This window comes from Sturnus vulgaris, chromosome 10, assembly GCF_052056855.1.
Source record: "Sturnus vulgaris isolate bStuVul1 chromosome 10, bStuVul1.hap1, whole genome shotgun sequence".
NCBI classification, from domain to species: domain Eukaryota; kingdom Metazoa; phylum Chordata; class Aves; order Passeriformes; family Sturnidae; genus Sturnus; species Sturnus vulgaris.
Window position 1 is genome coordinate 19,209,880 of NC_142252.1, and position 21,614 is coordinate 19,231,493.

Below are 21,614 nucleotides of genomic sequence, written 5' to 3' on the forward strand. Positions count from 1 at the left end.
CCCAGAGCCTGATCTTGTCCCAGAGACTAGGGAGGTTACCCCAGAGCCTGATCCTATCCCAGAGACTAGGGATATTACCCCAGAGTTTGACCCTGCTCCACAGCCCACCTCGGAAAGGAACCACCCAGAATGGGTGGGGGTGCTAGCAAAGGAGATACGTGAGATGGGCCAGATGCTGAAGGAGTACCTCTCCCCAGCTGGTGAGAAACCCTCCCCCTGCCTTAAAGAGGGAGACTCTGGTGGTGCAGCAGTGGGACCCACAGATGTTACATCTGTCCAGGTTCCAGCTGAACTGCAAGGGCACTCACAGCCAGCAGCAGTTGCCCCTGTGGAAACTAGGAAGTCTAAGATGAAGACAAGGCACCTAGATAATAAGGGTCAGGAAGGGGGCCCCTCACAACCAGCAGGGGAGCCAGAAGTTGAGATCATCACCGAGTCCCTGTCATACGAGAGTCTCCGTAACCTGCGAAAAGACATTGTACGACGGGGCCGTGAGGCTTTTACAACCTGGTTACTGCGGGTCTGGGACCTTATGGGTACAGGTGTGCAACTGGATGGTACTGAGGCAAGGAATTTGGGAGCCTTGACCCAGGACTCAGGTGTGGACCAGGTATTTGTAAGGGAGACAGGTCTCCTTTCCCTCTGGGAGCGACTTTTAATGAGTGTGAGAGAGAGATTTGTCCACAGGGAAAGAATGCAGGAGTACCACCAGAGAACACGTTGGAATACCCTTGAGGAAGGGATCCAAAAGCTGAGAGAAGTGGCAGTACTGGAGGTGCTCTTTGGGAGGGATGGACAGCATGACAATGACCCTGACAAGGTCAGGTGCACAGGGCAGATGTTGTGGAATCTGGCAAACCTGGGCCCATCTCAGTATACCCCCTTTATTGCAATGATTGATGCTGATACCAACCAAGTGACAGTGGGTTCTGTTGCCAACAGGCTCAGGAATTATCAGAGTATGATGGCTGGCCCAGTGCAGGCTCATGTCTCTGCTGTGGCTAAGGACCTCAGAGAGGAGTTTAAGGAGGAGATGAAGGAGATAAGGGAAGAGGTGAGGAAGATCAGTGCAGCACCAGTGAGAGTCATGGACCCCAAAAGTAGAGCCCAACGCCCCCCAGCTAGGGAGAGAGGGTACACCCCACGTGCTGACCTGTGGTTTTTTCTACGTGACCACGGGGAAGACATGAGAAGGTGGGATGGGAAACCCACTTCTGTCCTGGCAGCACGGGTGCGCCAAATCAGGGAGGGGAACACCAACAGAGGGAACTCCACTAAAGTGAGGGTAGCCTCAGCCTCCCATGGAGGTGCAGGGTATTACAGAAGGGAGGATGATCTGTCAGATCCCCTTGAAGGAACCTCCAGTATGTATGCCCAGGAGAGAAATAATAACCAGGGCTAGAGGGGCCCTGCCTCTAGCCAGGGAGAGGCACGGGAAAACCGGATCTTTTGGACGGTGTGGATCCGATGGCCTGGCACATCAGAGCCACAGGAACACAGAGCATTGGTTGACACTGGTTCACAATGTACATTAATACCATCAGGACATGTCGGAAAGGAACCTGTTTCAATTGCTGGGGTTACAGGGGGATCTCAGGAATTGACTCTGCTGGAGGCTGAGGTGAGCCTGGCTGGGAAAGAGTGGCAGAAACATCCAATTGTGACTGGCCCAGAGGCACCATGTATCCTAGGCATAGACTTCCTCAGGAATGGCTATTACAAAGACCCAAAGGGACTCAGGTGGGCTTTTGGAATAGCTGCTGTGGCAGCAGAGGGCATTAAGCAGTTGAACACCCTGCCTGGGCTATCAGAAAACCCATCTGCAGTGGGACTCCTCAGGGTGAAAGAGCAACAGGTGCCAATTGCTACCTCAACAGTGCACCGCCGGCAGTACCGGACGAATCGAGATGCCGTGATCCCCATCCACAAGATGATCCGTGAGCTGGAGAGCCAAGGGGTGGTCAGCAAAACCCACTCACCCTTCAACAGCCCCATCTGGCCTGTGCGTAAATCGGAAGGAGAATGGAGATTGACAGTGGACTATCGTGCACTGAATGAGGTGACTCCACCGCTGAGCGCTGCCGTGCCGGACATGCTGGAACTGCAGTACGAGCTGGAGTCCAAGGCAGCAAAGTGGTACGCCACCATTGACATCGCCAATGCATTTTTCTCCATTCCTCTGGCAGCAGAGTGCAGGCCTCAGTTCGCTTTCACCTGGAGGGGTGTGCAATACACGTGGAACCGACTGCCCCAGGGGTGGAAACACAGCCCCACCATCTGTCATGGGCTGATCCAGGCTACACTGGAGAAGGGTGGAGCTCCAGAACATCTGCAGTACATTGATGACATCATTGTGTGGGGGGATACGGCAATGGAAGTATTTCAGAAAGGAGAAAAGATCATTGAGATTCTGCTGGGAGCCGGCTTCGCCATTAAAAAGAGCAAAGTCAAAGGGCCTGCCCAAGAGATCCAGTTCCTGGGAGTAAAGTGGCAAGATGGACGGCGCCAGATCCCCAGTGAGGTCATCAATAAGATCACTGCAATGTCTCCACCAACCAGCAAGAAGGAAACACAAGCCTTCCTAGGTGCCATAGGCTTTTGGAGAATGCACATTCCTGAGTACAGCCAGATTGTGAGCCCTCTTTACCTGGTCACCCGCAAGAAGAACGATTTCCACTGGGGCCCTGAGCAGCAGCAAGCCTTTGCCCAGATCAAGCAGGAGATTGCTCATGCTGTAGCCCTTGGCCCAGTCAGGACGGGACCAGATGTGAAGAACGTGCTCTACTCTGCAGCCGGGAACCATGGTCTGTCCTGGAGCCTTTGGCAGAAGGTGCCTGGTGAGACGCGAGGCCGACCACTGGGGTTCTGGAGCCGAAGCTACAGAGGGTCCGAGGCCAACTACACTCCAACGGAGAGGGAGATCTTGGCCGCCTATGAAGGGGTCCAAGCAGCCTCAGAGGTGGTTGGCACAGAAACACAACTCCTCCTGGCACCCCGACTGCCAGTGCTGGGGTGGATGTTTAAAGGAAAGGTTCCCTCAACCCACCATGCCACTGACGCCACATGGAGTAAATGGATTGCCCTCATCACACAACGTGCCCGTATTGGAAACCCGAATCGCCCTGGGATTTTGGAGATAATTACCAACTGGCCGGAAGGGGAAGACTTTGGCCTTGCCGACGAAGAGGAACAGGAACAGGTGACCCGGGCCGAAGAAGCCCCACCGTATAACCAACTGCCAGCAGATGAAACATGCTATGCTCTTTTCACTGATGGTTCCTGCCGCATCGTGGGGATGAACCGGAAGTGGAAAGCAGCCGTATGGAGCCCCACACGACAGGTTGCACAAGCTACCGAAGGAGAAGGTGGATCGAGTCAACTTGCTGAACTCAAAGCTGTTCAGCTGGCCCTGGACATTGCTGAAAGAGAGAAGTGGCCAAAACTCTACCTTTACACTGATTCATGGATGGTAGCCAATGCTCTGTGGGGATGGCTGGAAAGGTGGAAAAAGGCTAACTGGCAACGTAGGGGAAAACCAATCTGGGCTGCCAATGAATGGAAAGACATTGCCACCCGGGTAGAGAAGTTGCCTGTGAAAGTCCGTCACGTAGATGCCCATGTCCCCAAGAGTCGGGCTAATGAGGAACACCGACACAATGAGCAGGTAGATCAGGCTGCACAGATAGAGGTGTCGCAGATAGATTTAGACTGGCAGCACAAGGGAGAGTTGTTCCTGGCTCGATGGGCCCATGATGCCTCAGGTCATCAGGGCAGAGATGCCACATATAAGTGGGCACGAGACCGAGGGGTGGATCTAACCATGGACAGTATTTCCCAAGTTATCCATGACTGTGAGACATGCGCTGCCATCAAGCAAGCCAAGCGGGTGAAGCCCCTCTGGTATGGGGGGCGATGGTCCAAATATAAGTATGGAGAGGCCTGGCAGATTGACTACATCACACTGCCTCAAACCCGCCAGGGCAAGCGCTATGTACTGACCATGGTGGAAGCCACCACTGGATGGTTGGAGACCTACCCTGTGCCTCATGCCACTGCTCGGAACACCATCCTGGGCCTGGAAAAACAAGTTCTTTGGAGGCATGGTACCCCTGAGAGAATTGAGTCAGACAATGGGACTCATTTCAAGAACAGCCTTATAAACACCTGGGCTAGAGAACACGGCATTGAGTGGGTGTACCATATCCCCTACCATGCACCAGCTGCAGGGAAAGTTGAACGGTGCAATGGCCTGCTTAAAACCACCTTGAAGGCACTGGGTGGGGGAACTTTCAAGAACTGGGAGATTAATCTACCAAAGGCCACCTGGTTAGTGAACACCCGAGGTTCCACTAACCGAGCAGGCCCTGCCCAATCTGAGCCCTTGGGAATATCGAATGGAGATAAGGTTCCAGTGGTACACATGAGAGGTATGCTAGGAAAAACTGTTTGGGTGAATCCTGCCTCCAGCAAAGACAATCCCATCCATGGAGTTGTATTCGCTCAAGGACCAGGTTGCACCTGGTGGGTGATGCAAAAGAATGGAGAGACCAGATGCATACCCCAAGGAGACCTTGTTTTAGGGTGAAATACCTATAGTACTGTGCCTATGTCTCTAACTGCATGTATGTATATATAATGTAACAGTTTAATTTGATATAGCATATTAGTATGGGAGAAATTCAGGGGTGGATAATGTTGGGGGTTGAATGCTTCGCTTTTCTTTCTGTGGAATTTCTCCCATTGTTATGCTAAGTAATTGTGGCTACACCTTAAAACGACAGATAATGTTCTCTCGTAGGGGGGTGGCTGGAGGGGGAGGGGGGGGGGGAACCGGAAAAGGAAAGGTGGGATAGGGGGGTCTGGAGCGGGGGGACTGGCTCTCGCTTGGCTCGTGGAGTGGGAAGACAACCTGGGCTCTGCTCTGGCATCTTCCCCTGTCATCCCAGCGCTGAGATCCACGCTCCCTGCCTTTGGACATCGCTCCGCGGCTCTCCCAGCTCACCCTACTACCTCCGGACACTCTGCTGAGCACCACGACCGACACCGTGAGGGGGAGTAACTTTCCCCATCCTCTCTCACCCCTGGGCCGCGGCCGCCATCACCCAGCCCTCTTCAACTGCGCGGGACCTGCCCTGCCCCCACAGCACCGGTAACAGCACAGGGAGACGGCCTGCGGCCAGAAGGGACTGGAGCGGAGCTAGACTGTTTCTGTTGCCAATTTTTATAGCTGTTGTTGTTTTTTTCTGCTTTTGTTAAATACCAGTAAAGAACTGTTATTCTCATCCCCATATCTCCTGCCTGAAGGTGTCTGAATTGGACCTAAAATAATTAAAAGGGAGGGGGATTGCACTCTGCATCGCAGAAAAGGGGCTCCTGCCTTTCCTTAGACCATACCTGTCTTTCAAACCGAGACACCAGGGAAGATGGATAACTATGTTAGCTTACACACAGGTATGGAGGTCCAAGTCAGGCCACCACACTCTGTGAGACATAAAATGTGATTAATATGAGCATAAATGGACAACAAAATAGTTTTTGAGCAATCAGGACTGCAGAAGTCCCCCAAGACCTGTGTACAAATCGTGTTTCTTTTTGTATCAGCATCCTGCTGAGAGGTGAGCAGCAAAGCAGCATTCCTAGTCCCCAGATCTGTTCATCCTGACCACTGCACTGCCATGAGCTAAATCCTGTCTTTGTATCCCATTAAATGCTGTATTCCCTAAGGAATGTGGTATAGAAATTGCAGCCATGGAAGGGAAAAACAACAGTAACTTTATAATAACTTTGCCCCTTCCAGCTTCTGGCTGATGGAAAGGCTGAAGTGACACATGGTGTGTGTCAGCACAGTGTTTGCAGCTGCTCCAACAGCTCACAGGAGGCTTCCAGGGCTGCCATTCCCTTGCACACGCTGGGCCTGTGCCCTTGCAGCACCCTGCAGCTCAGGGGGACAGCCCAGACCACCAGGGCTGGCTCTGCTCCCCCACCACAGGGACATTGTCCCCGTGCCCTTCAGGTGTCCTGCAGAGCACACCTGTGGCACCAGGGCAGCCAGACAGAGCACGAGCGGGGCAAGAATGAGCTGTAGTGTCTCTGTCCAGAAGAAAATCTGTATTGTGAGTACAGCTCTGCACAATAGATAAGGCTTCTCCGATGAAAAACTGCTTCCCCTTCCCAGCAGAGTCTAAAATTTCTTCTGATGCTGATGACGCCTTGAACAATGACAACCTTCATTCATCTCCTCTGGCCAGGAGAGAGCTGAGAGTTCACCTTTTCAGCTCTTTCACAGCACTGAAGGCACATAAAAGCCCCTCATCACAGTTCAGGCACAGTCCTCCATTAGGAGTTATTTTAGCAGGAAGTGCTTTCCCTGCTCCGAGCCCCTTTGTATGGAATCCTCGCGGCGCTGCGTGTGGCACGGGCCGGCTGCTGATCCGGTGTTTGCTGTGCTGGACACACCAGTAATGGAGAGTTAATTAACCCAATCCATCAGTCAGTCCCTTTCCAAGGCTGCAGTGATGATCTTAAAGCCTAAATGTCATATCTCCTTTCTACCTTTGTGTCATTGTCATCTGTTAAAAAAAAAAGAATAAATGAGACTAGAGGCCCCTTTTGATTACTACAATTTTTCTTCACATGCTTCATTTGCTGAGCCATTCTTATCAGCCAAGTTGTCTTTATTTGGCAAACTGTCCAGGACTCCGGGCTTGCCCTTCTGGCAAAATGTTGTTTGATCTCACATTTGTTTTCATCTTTTGTCTCGGTATCTTTGTTATTTTCCCAAAAAGCTAAAATTATGCAAAACAAAACAAAAAAATCGAATAGTAGATTTGTTTTTTGTTGCCAAGAGTGCATTTGTTTCTCCTTAAGAGCTCTTTTGGTCATGAAAATAACAACCTTTTCCTGCAAAGAAGGTAGTTCTTTTCTGCTAGAGCTAACACAAGAAGAATGGTCTTGCAATTAAGGTGATTTTGAGCAAAGTTTACCTCATGCCTGGCTTGTCCCAGCCTCCTTGTGTGACCTTGCATATACCCCCCAACTCCTGACCATTCTTCTCTCACAAAGATATTGCCTAATTAAAGATCAGGTTTTCAAAAAAAGATAAGTAGCTTTGTTTCTCTGACTTTATCTGCAGAGTAGGCCAGCATCTCTGAAAATGAAGCCCCATTACAGAAATTTGCAGTGCAGGGAGGCATCCAAAAATGCAGGCACATAGAATAAATAGTTGCTTTTGAAAATCTTGGCCAACACCCAGGAACACTTGTAAAGTACTTTAACATCCAAATGTTGAAGAATGAAGAATAATTTAAATGTTTTGAAGTTATTCCCAGGACTAGGAGTTTGCAGTACTGTGTCACAAAAAGGAAAAAAATTAATATAGCAGATGTAATGAGGAAATTCTCAGAAGTTTGGGGGAAAAAGAATATTTTCCTGAAATGCTGTTGATTTGCTTTAGTTTGGTCTGGTTCCCTTCTTTCAAGACTGACATAAATCTTCTGAGCAAAGAAGCTTTCCTGGGAGCTGAGCAGATGCCTGCTGAATCATGGAATTTAACTCTTTCTCAGCAGCCTGCAGGCAGCACACAACCAAAGGGTACAAATCTGGGGACAGTTCACTGATTACACCCCACGAGGGTCTGGCTGTGACACGTCCAAGTGCCTGTTGTCCCTTCTGCACACTGATGTGCAGGTTTGCAGTGGGGCAGCCCCTCCTGCCCACCCAGGGTGCTCCTGCAGATCCTCCCACCGCACCTGAGAGGGGCTCCCTGCCCAGCCCAGTCAGGGTGGCTGCCTGCCCATGGCTGAGCACTGGTCCTAGGGCAAAACTGGGGTGGGAAAGGGCTCGGAAGAGAGTCTGAGCCTTGGCCAAAAATAACCCTGTTGTTCGGGGGCTGCCTGAGAGGTGGGATCCCTTCCGAGGAACTCCAATGAAAGGTGAGACAAGTCTCCTGAACAGGTTATTATCTCCAGGAGACAAATCCTTCAGCAGGCTGGTCTTTTTTTTTTTTTTTTTTTTGTATACCTCAAACAAAGAGCCAGCACAATCAAAGAGCTGTAAGATCTTTCTTTGTCCTTTTTTTTTTTCTTTTTTTTTTTTTCTGGCTCTGTCATTCCCTTTCATTTCTGCTGCCCACAGAAACTACCGCGCCTCCCTGTCTTGTGCTGAGCGTACATCAAATAGGAGGTGAAGCACTGGCAGTCTTCACAGGAGGAGCCAGGCGGTGAGGGGGAGGCCGTCTTGCATGCTGTGGTGTTTCATTAATTTATTTTTCCCCTCCTTCAGGGAAAAAAAGCAAATGTGGGTGACCCAGAGCAGACTGAAAAACGTGAGTGACTCGCAGGCTGGGAAGGAGCCTGAGGAGTGTGAGATGAGTGCAAGGTTGTGTGCTTCTGCTGCCAGGCTAAAGGAGTACAGGTCTGTGGTGGGGCTGGTGCTAAAGGGGTCCAAGGGGCTGCCTGGACCCCTCCAGGTCAGGATTAGTTGCTGCAGGCTGGTTCTCTCCTGTGGGTAATGGAGGGATGCCACCCCTACCTATATCTGGCATGATTTACCTCTTCCCCTCTAGGAAAAAAATTTCTGGAACCCTCCCTAAAAACCAGGTCTTACCTCAGGACCACTTCAGGTTACACTTTTTCCCTGTGTAAATGCTTCTATCTATTCCTTCAGTCTCACCTATAAAGTGTAATTTGCCTTTTCATACCAAGGCTGGCACACGCTCCCTTCTGCATGTGCATCAGACAGGATAAAGGCAATAAGCATTACTTGGCCTGGAGAAAAGAATTGCTATCAACTGGCTTTATTGTGCTGTTTATTAAGCGTGAATTAATCTTGGAAATGATATCACAGAGGCCATGGCTGCTCTTGCTATGTGCAATTGCTTTGTGAAGCCTTTGCTTGGGGGGGGCAATTTCTAACATTTGGCTAGTTTTCTTCAAGGGGTTTTGTTGTTAGCTATCTTGCTTGCAAACAGCATTCACTGACTACCTGGCAGTAGAAGCCATATTTATTTTAAGGGAAATCATCTGCAGAGGCAGGTAGAAGAGCTGTCAGATACAAGATGACTGAATTATACTTGCTTTGCTAGGGGTCAGACAAGAAAATCTGTGGCTGTGTAATGCCTGGAACTATCACAGCAAGACCCCTGGGGCTTGGGGAAAGCCAACACCACAAATGCCTTTGTGCCCCAGCTTGTTGTACTGGGAAACAGCCTTGGAAGTCCTTCTTTCTGAGACCAAACCTTTATGCATGTGGATGTCAGCCAAGCCTTGTTCTGGAAGGTGAACTGAGAGCACGTTTTGGCTCAGGTGCTGTAATGTGCTTTTATTGCTGTGCTTTGAAATACATCTTTTCATTTCTCCCCAGAGCACTGGGCCTTTCTGGCAGCTTGAACAGTCTCATGTAGTGTTTGGGCCATGAAAATATTTGGGGTTTTTTTCTGTTTTTTTGCATTGCTGTGCTGAGCACCTCCAAGGACCACCCTGGTGGGGATCTTGCTGGTGATGCTCACATGAGAGACACTCACATGAGGGGTTTCAGGCTGGTTCTCAGCCCACCCTGGTCCTGCTGTCCTTGCTTCGTACTGACGACCTCCAGAAGTGGAAAAGGTGCATTTCCCCTGCTCAGCCCCTGGCAGGGGAAAATTTTCTTAGGTTTATGTTTCTACCAAGCATAACCTAATGAGCCTGACCCTGCTTGCTCTCACCTGAGGAAGGGCTGATAGATGTGCAGCATCCCATACAGCAGCTTTGTGCCATGAGGAGCTGACAAATTCATTATGTAGTGCTGGCTGTGACTGGAACACGCTGCTGCAGCTCCAGGCTGAGGTTGTGGCAGCACAACCCTTACACAGAGTCTTGTTTTATTTGTAAGCCACAGATTGCAAAGGGAGTGGCCTCGTTTTTAAGCTCTGCTACTATAGAGGTAGCCAGATGGTTTATATGGCATGATAGCAGGTCACAGAAATGTCTCTGGAAATGCTTATGTGTCATGTCTGTGTGAGACAGGTCATCTGCAAAGACACAGATGAGATCCTCCATTTAGAGCAAACAGCAGCAGCCTGATTTATATGGAACACGCAGCAAAGGTTGCAGGCTGTGAAAAAGCAGCTCTCTGGTTGTTTGCTTTTTTTTTTTTTTTTTTTTTTTTTGTGCAGATAGCCTCGATTTCACTGCAAATAACACATATAAACCAGACAAGAAAGGTGTACAGTTCTCAAGTTGCTTCACTACAGGTATATTTATTCTGCCTCACATCCTGAGGTTCCTCTGTGAAGCAGTAGATAGCTCTGGAAGGCTGTCCATCTTCTCCTGTCACTGTCTGGTCTGTTTTTATTTAGATCTGGCACGGACATGCTGCTGCACAGAGGCTGTTGATTCATTCACATACATCCTCCAAAAGCCACATCCAGCTCTGTGCCCTTTCTGGGGTGGGGGGGCTGATATGTCCTGTCCCATATTGACCCTCCCTGGATGCCCTCCCAGGCTCCAGGCATTGGAGACCACGCTGCTGCTGCTGCTGCTGCTGCTGCTGCTGCTGCTGCTGCTGCTGCTGCTGAGCTTGATGCTGTGCCCCTTGTCTAAGAATAGCCTCACTGTCTTGAATGCCTGCCAGTTCCTGAAAGCTTGGCAAGCAGAGGGAAGAAACACAGCCATTATGTAATGGTTTCTCCTGGCCAAGAAAAAAATCCCATTTATTGATCTCCTGTCTGAAAACCTCAGTAACTCTGCGTAATTGATGACCAGCTGTTAAGAAAAGCTGTTTGGAGGAAGAACATTTATAATTAAAGAACAGACACTTCAAATTCAGCTCTCCCTCCATTTTCTCTCTGCATTTCTCTCTGCTGTCTCAGGGAACAGCCAACCTGCCTGGGCCTTTAAGCTTCTCATTTCAAACCAATATATGCCTTTCCCAGAGAGCAACGCTGCGTTCTCCAATTTCACTCCCTGTGCTACAGAGGGGAACTATTCATGGAGCTGTGTGAGAGAAAGAGATTAAGGAAATATCAAGACTAACAGATGGGAAGCAGGCAGTGGATGACGTGTAGGCAGGCTGATGTTACAGCAAGTCTTATCTTGTTAGCAGAAATATGTTGCAATAAGCAGAGTTCTGGGAGAGGGCTTGGTTTTGAGCACAGAATAGGACAAGACCTCTCTGTCTGATGAAGGACCTGCTTGTGTCTAAAAATGACACATTAAGGCCCCGCTACCCCTGAACATTTTGATCTTTATCCTGTTTTTCCAGATCTACCCATCTCCTCTGTGCCTTTGAGGTGAAAATGTTTCTGGGTTTCTCTGCTGAAAAGTGAGTGTCCCCATTTGTTTGAGGGAAACCAGAAAAATAGGTCACACACCTCAGCTGCACAGCACAGCTCCCCCAGAGCAGTGGCTATCCACAAGTGCAGCCATAGCCTTCCTCTTCCCCCTCCCACACACACTCTGTAAGGCCTGCACTGGAAATAGACAATTTAGCATGAGAATTATATTGTGCATTTAAATGTAAATTGCTAGGGAATTGACAATTGCTTTGTTTGAATTGTAATGACTGGAGTACAAGTGTGTTAGGTTTTTTCTTAGAATACATTTTAACTGGTATTTATGTCCTTTTACATTCATCTCAGGCACAAATATATGCACGTGTCCTTAAGCTTTCATCTGTAAATCCTTGAGCTGTCACAATCCTGTTAGGAAACCCATTTCTTTGACCTATCCAGCAATTGTAGGCTGGCACTCTTTCCCCCCTCCCCATGTTTGCTTTTTGGAAGAATCTCTTGTTTTAATTCAAATCGGTGAAAACCTCAGGTCCAAGATGCAAACACTGCTTGGGTTCTCAGGGGCAGCGATCCCAGTTCTTTCCTCTCCTCCTCTGCCTGCAGATCAGATCACAACCCTGACATCCAGGGAGAGCCTCTGCAGGGCTGCTCAGCCCAGAGATTCCCTACCAGCCCTGCCAGCTGAGGGTGACAAGCCCATGTGCCAGGCTTGGCCACCCCTCCCATCCTGGTGCTCACACCAGCTCAGGATTCGGGTGCTGGGGCTGAGTCTTTGTCATGCAGGTGGTCTGATCCCTCTGCTGGTGCAGAGCACTGCCAGCAGAGACTGAGCAGACAGTATTTTTCCTGTGGTGGGCAGGGGGAGAGGTTAAAAACAGATGTACACAGATGTGTTCACAGATCTGGCTCCGTCCGTGGATGCTCCTGTCCTATTACCAAGGTACTGAGCACCAGCTCTCAGCACAGATGAAAGAGACTAAAAGGGTGGCCAAGTCCATCCTGAGGCTTGCCCAGAAAAGGGTTTCTTTTTCCATGCAAAGAGCTAATGAAAGGAGGGAAGCCAGGGGTTAATCAGCTCTACCTTCCCCATCAAGTCACCGAGTTTCGGCTGTTTGCAAGGAGGGGAGCAGTAAATACCATTATTCACAGAGCTTTTCTGAGGTGCAGCCAATTTTCAGGAATGCTGTATCTCAGTCCAGACAAAACCTGCGTGTTTCTCCTTGGCCTGGCCTTGTTTCTTGAGACTGTTTCACTGATTGATACAGGAGATATAAACAAAAATTGAAATAACACATGCCTGGTAATATAAACAAAACACTTTCACCAGAGAGAGAGGATTGCAAAATCAGCAGCTTGCAGGGCTCAAATGCAGCCATCCAGCACTGAAACCAAGCCATTAGGAAAACAAATAAATAAACAAATAGAAATAGAACTGACTGCCATAAGCCCCTGACCTTAATTGTGTGGATATATGTCTGTGAAAGCTTGAGTCAAGCTTTTCCCTCCCAGCCCCCACGTTAATTCCTTTGGCCTCAGTGGCATAAAATGCTCAATAGACCTGTCTGGCCACCCCCTCTCTCCCTGATCCACACAAGCAGCCAGGAGGTCAAATCTGTCACTGTTCCTCTGCAGAGGAGACCCAGGGGCTCACCCTGGCAGTCCTGGGCTGCTCTCCCAGCTCCAACCCAGCTTCCAGCAGTTGTTCATCTCCAGACCTGGATGGAGCAGCTGGTGACAATCCCACTGTGCTGATGAGTTTTCCCTCTCTAGCACAAGTAAACTTCATGGGTGAGGAATGTCTACGGGGGACTTGGAGAAGCCTGATGTGATTTGTTGTGCCACAGAGGTGTCATTATAGTGAATTTCATGCAGTTCTTTTGCAATTTGTCGCATTCGAAAATTCAGCGCCCATAATGGTTAATGTTTTTGTAGGACTCCAGGTGAGAATCACAGAATCAGTAAGGTTGGAAAAGACCTCTAAGATCATCAAGTCCAACCATTTACCTAACTCTGCCTCGGGTTTTGCATGTTTCCAGGGATGGTGTTCCACCTCTTTCCTGGGCAGGCTGTTCAGTGCTTGACAAAAGGTGTGTGTTCAGCCAGGGGAGCATTCCTGGGTGCACCCTGCAGGTGTATGCCCACTGTCCCCCCAGGCCCATTCCTGTTGGGTGCACAGCTGGATTCATCTGCATGGCCGTGCAAGAGCTTGGGGCAATGCCTCCCAGCAATTCTGAGACTTTCCAAGATCCTGAAAGACTGAGCCTCCCATTTCTGGAAGAATTTCCATGGGACATGCAGACATAGGAGCTGAAGGAGCCCCTGGGCTATTCTCTATGGGAAAGAGGGAGCAGGGTCAAGCCCATGCACTGTTTCTCTGTGGTACACTGAAATTCACCCTTGTGGCCTCACTCATGGACCTGGCAGCACGTTTCCAAGCAGTATCCCCTGCTACAGCCAGGTGGGAATTCTCCCCGGGGTGAGTAGTCACTGTCTTTAAATATCTCAGTCTTCAAATTCTCTTTTCCGAGCCTCAGACAAAAATATGACAGCTATCCCACAAATCAGCCATCTAAAAGAAAAAAAAAGTCCCATTTAATTACTCCTGAAGGGGAACTTATACACGAGGAACACTTATTAGTGCAATATATTTTTTCTTTTGTAGCTTTGAGCTGATCTCTAATAGCACCAGTGAAGTCCCAGCGTAACCTTGGAGTGTGTTTCATTATCATTCAGATGGAAACTGCTGTCTTATGACTGCAGTTTTAAAATACAGTACATTTTTATAATTTCTAAGTAGGCAATCAAGTGGACATAACACATGAAATTATATCCAGTCCTGGCACCAAACCCTGCCCTTCACTTGCCCATGCTGCTCCCAGATATTAAGGCCTGAGTACATCCAGGGGCTGGATTTCAACCCCAGGGTGATCCTGCAGTTCTCGGCTCTGACAATAACAATGCAAACATGTAGGCGTTTATGGATTCACTCATTTTAATTTTAAAGTCACTGTGACTTTTAAAGTCAAGCACTGGAGCCATCTCTCTCCCTTCCTTCCCTTTCCCACCGTGGAGGCAGCAGGGCAGGGGCAGCAAGGGGCTCCTGGCTGGAGAAAATGTGACCCATGAGCTGCTCCTCGCTGGGAGCCTCAAGTGCTGCTGCATGCTGTCACCACTGACCTCAGGGTACCAATGTCTTTGGCTGTTTTCCTCCCCTCAGGCAGCTCTCTGGGTCTGCAAATCCATTCCTTTAGCTAATTAGCAGATGGCAAAGGCAAAACTAATCAATCATTTCCCAGTGGGGCTGCTGGTAGCCTGTCAGTTCAGCAACCAGAGAGGCTTTGCCCTGGCCCCACTGTCCCAATGTTCCCAGGTGGGTAACTGAGCATCCTACTCCATCTTGGGCCTCATTTCAGGCTCAGGACAAAGGAGGGTGACTGTTTAGCCTGGAGGACACACAGTCTGTAGGAAGTTCAGTGGTTTTTGGTCTACACTAGAAGCCTGTTCAAAACAATCCTGTATTTCAAGAGAGAAGAGGGATTAGGAATGTCAGGGTGATGTTTGGAAGCTGACAAATATTGGGAAGGACAATTGTCTCTTTTCTACTGATGAGAAAATTAATATATTTCCATTGTTATTTAATGTATAGGCAGGGAAGATTGCAAAGATGGGAAAACTCCCCTTGGTTTTACCTCTACTGGGTACTGTGGACATAATGAAGTAAAGCTACAAAATGTGATATCTCGCACAGGTATTGCTGTCGACTTGGAGCTAGATTTGCCATCAGAACTGGAGGCACAAAGACATCTCCAGGAGTCTCCCATGGCTCCAGAGGCAGCCTGGGCCAGTCTCCAGTGGCTGCCTGAGGTGATAATCCAGGAGCAGCTGGCACTGGAGGTGCTGAGGCCCCGTGCTGCTGAATGTGGGCAGCTCTCCCCCAGGTCCAAGCACTGGGAGCACCGTGGTGCTATGAGAACAACCTGCAGTACCTGAGGCATCATTGCCAACTCAATCCCAACCTGCTGGGAATCCCAAATGTTGGAGCCACTCACTGTAGATGAAGAGCAGCCAGCACAGAGATTCTGGCATCCCTGCTGATGCAGAAATGAGTGTGCTGGTGATTTGTTGTGATGCATTTGAATCATAGAATCCTACATTGTCCTGAGCTGGAAGGGACACACAAGGATCATGGAGTCCAGCTCCTGGCCCTGCACAGGACAGCCACAGAACCCTCACTGTTCAGTAATAGCTCATGCAAATGCACTGAGTTTTGCTTTATTTATTTTCTTCCTATCCGTAGGACATACCTGACACTATGACAGTGCTTCTGGTATGTTGCAATTTTTAATGTATTTATTTTTATAACACATACAGGAAGTAAGACGTGCCCATGACCTGCAGAAGGAACTGAGTCACAGAGAGACAGCACCAGCTCTTAAGGAAAGCTCGCTGGGAGAAGATGCAGTTTCTTGTGCATTGGGTGGTGGCACTCTGAAATTCCATAAGGCTCCTAAAATGTCCACGTGATCATCCCACGAGGCACATCTGCAATGGTAGACACTCGTGCTCTCTCAGAAGGAGCTGAAGTGGGGTGGAGACACGACTTGTGGGATGGGACACCTCCACCCCACTCCACTGCATGGCTGGCACTCTGCCCCGCCTCGCTCCGCTTCCATCTGCCAAACATTCCCATGAGCTGCCAGCGCTGCAAGTGGATTAGGTTTCCCAGACTCAAAAGAGAGCTTCTTTGTGGCAGAAAAATGCCTCCATTTGTTAGTTAAACCTCAGAAGTTTTCCCCTGGCAGAAGTTCAAGTATGTGCCACGGGAGCAATGGTTTCACTGCTGTCTTTGAGCCTCACAGGTTTTCCAGGTCTCTAAGCCCAGCCATATTGCTGCTCTTAGGTTTCCTCTTGGTATTTCCCAACATCTCTATCTGATTTTTGGAGACCACCACCTTCTGACAGCCATGTTTTTAACCTAGGAATCCAGCAAGTGCTGCCCCAGATGCCCAAGCCATACAAGCTCCCCAAAACTGTGAGCAGGAACCAGTGTGACCCTTCCAGGGCATAAATAAGAATAGAAGAGAGTAAAAGTCAGGTGGCTTTACCAGCGGTTAACCTCCTATTTTTTGATGCTCCTCTTTGTTTCTAACTTTTTCCCTGCCTTCCTAGCAGCCTTGCTGCCTGAGATGAAGCCCTGCCAAAAGCCTCTGGGGACAGCAGGCACTACCACGTGCTGAGGCCGGCCAGAGCCAGGGTGACAGACAGTCTGAGATGCTCTCCTTCCCTAAGGAAGGGGATTTAGTGAAGCTCCAGAGTATCTGCCAAAGCCATATTTAGCACTGAGAGCTGATTGCAACACTCACATTGCTCACTGCAGTTTTATAAATATAACCAGCCCAGACAGAATCTCTCCTGACACAGAGTGAGGAGATGCAAGGAGAGGCCCTGATATACTGCCTCACTGTGTTATTTGAAGCTTTCACTTCTAGCAACTTTCCCCTAGTATACAGACCATGGTGGGTGGGTATAAGGGCAGGAAGGAAGGCCAAGGTTGTCTCCTTTGCTTTTCCTGTCTGCCCAGAGCAGGAGGATTTTCTTGCTTGTCGTCCACATTGCTTGACTGGGTGTTTGCTCCTGAAATTTGCTCCGGGGCCAAGTTCAGGAGTCACAACCAAGATTCCCTGTCTCACACCCATCTGTGTCTGACCACAGGCATGTATCTTGGGGCAGAAACCTTGGGCTGTCCTAATGCATACTGCAGAAGGCAACACCAGAGATTGCTTCCTTAAATACCTACTGATCAGAAAGCACTGCTAATCAAGGGGAGCTCTTTCCCCTTACTAACGAGCTGACAATGAAGCACCTGATACAGTGGTGATCACACAGGGGTGAAGATCTGGGAGAGACACTGCTGCCCTGGCACAGTACCAAGCAGAAGCAGGGTCCATACAATTTAAAAAGTGCAGATATTTTCCACTGCAAAAGTCAGGATTCATCAGCAGCTGCCTGCAGGCTCACCTACGGAGTATCCCAAGGTTTGGTCTTTTTCTCCTTAAGTTTAGAGGTGATTCTGAGTTTTATTGATTGCAGGCACCAATTTCCAGTGGAGCTGCAGCTACAGTTGCAGTAAATTGAAGCCAACTGAAAGCAGAGTCTCTGTATTGGCTGTCTTTCAGAAATGTCCCCCAAGCAGTCAATGGAGTCCAAGGGGTCACAAGCTGTGAGCTGCTCTGTGTGAGAGTGGTCCCTGCTGGGATTATATCCTTCCCACCAGCCAGAAGGACCACAGCTCTCCTGGTGCACTGTCCATCCTGAAGTGCCTAAAACATTGTGGGATAAATGAGAACATTTAGGGAAAAAGGAGAGGAAGTGTCATGCGACCAGAAAAAACTTCTTGCTCGAATGTGTCTACCTGTTTTTAATGCCTAATGGAGAAAGACGCCTAATTGTTTCCAGAGCTCAGTAGCTGGACAAAAACAGAGTGCAGAGGTGGTGGAGTGACAATATCTGTTAATGAAAATCCAGGATATATGGCTGGGGCTGCCGGGCACTTGGCCCAGCACTTGGCCAGAGCAAATGGGCTGAGCCGCGCCGGGATCGGCACCAGCGACACTCAATTCTCCTCCTTGTCAAGCGCCATAAATTAAAAACTGAATAAAAAGCTTTTAAGGGATGTGCTCACTGACAGTTTAATATAAGTGGCTGTGGCATCATTTTCCACAGATAGGTTTATACGGGGAAAGAAATTGCAACTTGCTTCGTAGCAGGTATTTTACTGTTATTGCAGAGTTCCCTGCCGCGCTTATTCATAAGGGGAGATTTTCCAAACGAGCATCACGTGAAAGTCAGAGGGATAATGGGTTGCTGTGACCTGTGCCAGGCTGAGGTGGGTCAAGGGCAGCCTAAAGGTCAGCAGGGTTTCTCTTGGCTCCAGTGGTGGAGCCAGCCTCTGCTGAGGGACACAGCTCAGGACACCAGGTGACATCCCCAGCCTCCAGGCAAACCTTCATTGTCACCTTCCCTGCCTCCTGTCCAGCTCAGCTGGCACAGAGCCCCTCATCAGATGTGTTGCAGTGCTTAAATCCACTGCCCATCTTACAGTTTGGTTAAGAGAAGAAAGTCCTCAGAAAATGTAATTTAAATGAACAGAAGCTGTGTATGAAAATTAACTTCAAAAGTTTAAATTATTTGTTTTGGCATTCAGACATAAAAATTTCATTCTTTTCTTTGCAGTATTTTAAATTAATTAGTTGTAAAGTTTCTGGTTTTAATTCCTTTGGAAACTTGAGCTGAAGATGGGATGAAGCAGGCTTTAGTCAACCAAATATTTATTTCTAGACCTTTGGGGTTTTGTTTTGAGGGGTATTGGGGGTGGGGGGGGGGGGGAAGGAGAGAAAGAATAACTTCATGACAAGCTAAAATATTTTCCCTTCAATTTTCAAATTTTAACATTTTTCAAAAAATCACATGGGTAAAATTTCTGAATAATATTATTGCATTTTCTTGGCTGTTGATACCCAAGTCACCAGCACAAACCACTTATGATCTGTGAGGCTGTGGTGAAGTAATTTGTGGTTGCTCTGTGGAACCCACTCCTTTCACTATGCTTGAATTCAGAATGACTGTAATAGAAGTTCACCATTTTACCCACTTTTCTGCTGCTTTTTTCTCATTGTAGTCAACTTCATGGCTAAGCAGTGAGAGCCCTCTGGACCAAAATTTCAGGAAAAGTAAGGTTGTGTCAAATTGAATACTATTGTCCCTGGATTTATAACAAAGGTGATACCACTCACAATGTTGTTATTACTATCTAAGAAATTTCATTAGTAGTATGGATTTGGCTCAGTGCTGATGAATGCCAGAGGAAACCCTTCTACTGAGTCCAGCAGGCTTCACATCAAATCATATTTGCAGATATGAAGCTATACATCAACTAAACACAACCTAGTATAGAAAAGGGTCAGCTTCTTTGGAAGGAAAAGATTGAGAGAGTACATCCTTCCTTTTATGCCTTTGTATCTATAATTTTTGTAAACATATCAGAAGTAATCTTGTTCACTGCAGATTTGAGCATTTCTTTCTGCTTGGATTTTTGTTGTTGTTGTTGTTGTTTTAAATTGGCATTAGGAGAAAAATATTAAGGGATATTTGTTAGAAGCATCTAGCCAAGAATAAAAAGAGTTGTTTTTTTTCCAGTAGGTAAGTGCTGTAAGTGGAAAATCAAAAGATTTCAAAAAATGCACCAGAGGGAATTCTGTCTGCAAGGAAGAGTCAAACCAGCCACCTTCCTTGGCATCTCCTGTAACTTCTTGTGTCACTGAAATTTCTACTGACTGCCCTTCCCAAGCACTGATGCTTCACCCAGATTTGCATTTGAAATGCTTTGGATTTCTTCTCTTTCAGAAATAGGAACCCTTAAAACCCTTGCAGCCCTTTTTCTTTTTTTAATTAAAAGAGTGATTCTGACTGTTTTGTTGGCATCACTGTAAATTGTGAAGCACTTCCTTAAACACATGCCACAATCTGATTTTATTTCCATTAGTTTAATGGAAACAGTGGTGCAAGTAAGAATTTGCAAGGAGACATGTATGGAAAAAGCCAAGCTGCTGCCAGGGATGCCTGGGTGTTGGTGGCATTTGTGCTGCTGCCATGGTAATTGTGTTATTGGAAAATTCATTCCTCATGCCTGACTTGTACCTGATTTGTATCTGCCTGGCTGCAAGTTAACGTTTTTGTCCCGCAGTTTTGGTTATGTTTTCCTGATCCAAGCTTTTCTTTGGCTAAGCCCATTTTTGCCATCCATGGCTGGCCCTGCCCTGGAGGACGCCCCTCACCCTTTGTTTCTGCTCAAGTGCACGCTTGCCCAGGATGGGCACTGCTGATTCAATTATTACTATTCCAGCTTTCAGCAACACCTGAACTCTTCCAAATGGGATAATTGATGCTCGCTGGTCTGGCAATGGCAGTGGCTGACTGGGCCACTCTGTAAAGTCAGAGGAAGAGTTAAACACCCCTGAGTTTTCATCTGGTGCAGCCCAAGGCTCCTGGCTGCCAGCAGCCCCCAGCTCCTCGCTGCCCTGTACGTGAATTTTCCACAAGCCTGTGCTGTACAATGACCATTCAAGGCAGAGATTCCTTTGTTTCTTTTGTGTATCCTTATCCATGTTTGTTATGTATTACTCATTTTATGGCCATCTCTGTGTGATTTCTTCTATAAATAACATTCTCAAATCTCTCTCCTATCTTGTTTACCGTAGCTAATTCTTTAAGATGGGTGTCTCCACCAGAGCTGTAGTCTAAATGAACACAGATAAAAATCATAACATTGGCTTGGTTGTAGTAAACCAAGATTTTCTTGGTTCTGCTGCAAATCAAGCCTTTCAAATAATCTTTTTATTCTATCTCCATAAATACTGTACGGTGGTGAGAAATGATAGGTGATAGCTTCAGCCTTAGCTATCATGTTAGTGGCTGTCATTAAATACATAATTCCTGCAGTGTCTGCATCGTCTCTAAATGAAAGTCTCCTGAAGGAGAAGTCTCCAGGGAGGGGGAAGAGCTGTGAACCAGTGACTGCAGAGTGTGCCTTGGAGATATGAAGTTAGGAGGAGAAGCTGAAAACGTGATATGTCTTTTTCAGTTTGACCTCAGCCTCTAATAGTGTTTGGCAAGTCAGCCTGGCAGATAAATTGGTTCATATTAGAAAATGGGGTTGATTTATTATGAAATTGATTGCAACCCTGTCCTGTGCTGGAGGCATTAGTGATAACAGCATCAGGTGCCTCAGCTCTTAACTAATGGGCTTTCCCCAGGCTCTCCACTGCTGCCAGGCTCTTACCCACAGCCAACAGCATCCAAACCATACACCTCTGCTGGTCCCTCCCCACAGGTGCAAAACCCTTGCCAGGCAGGGCTCTGTCAGGAAGCTGAGATCCCTGGAGGGAGCTGGCATTTCCCAGGACATACAGACTGGCAGGACTGGGGCCAGTGTGACATTTGCAGCCAGCACCTTGAAATATATCCAAGCGTGGTTTCTCTTCTTGTGACTGTTTTCTGAAAGTGGGAAGAGTTACTGGAAATATGGAAAACTATCCAACAAATTCCTTCTGTTTATAGAATCACAGAATGGCGTTGGGGTTGGAAGGGACTTCAAAGATCATCCAGTTTCAATCCCCCCTGCTATGGACAGGGACACCTTTCACCAGACCAGGTTGCTCAGGGCCCTGTCCAACATGGCCTTGAACACTTCTAGGGATGGAGCATCCTTGCTGCTCCCTGGATGGCATATTCCAGTGTCTCACCACCCTCTCAGTAAAGATTTTTTCCTAAATACCCAATCTAAATCTTC

General features: G+C 48.1%; 1 protein-coding gene across 6 annotated transcripts in view; it reads left to right on the forward strand.

Annotated features, from left to right (window-relative positions):
• The window catches only part of LOC106850304 (uncharacterized), a 98,724-nt gene that overhangs the window by 36,227 nt on the left and 40,883 nt on the right, over nt 1–21,614 (forward strand). The window lies entirely within an intron of this gene.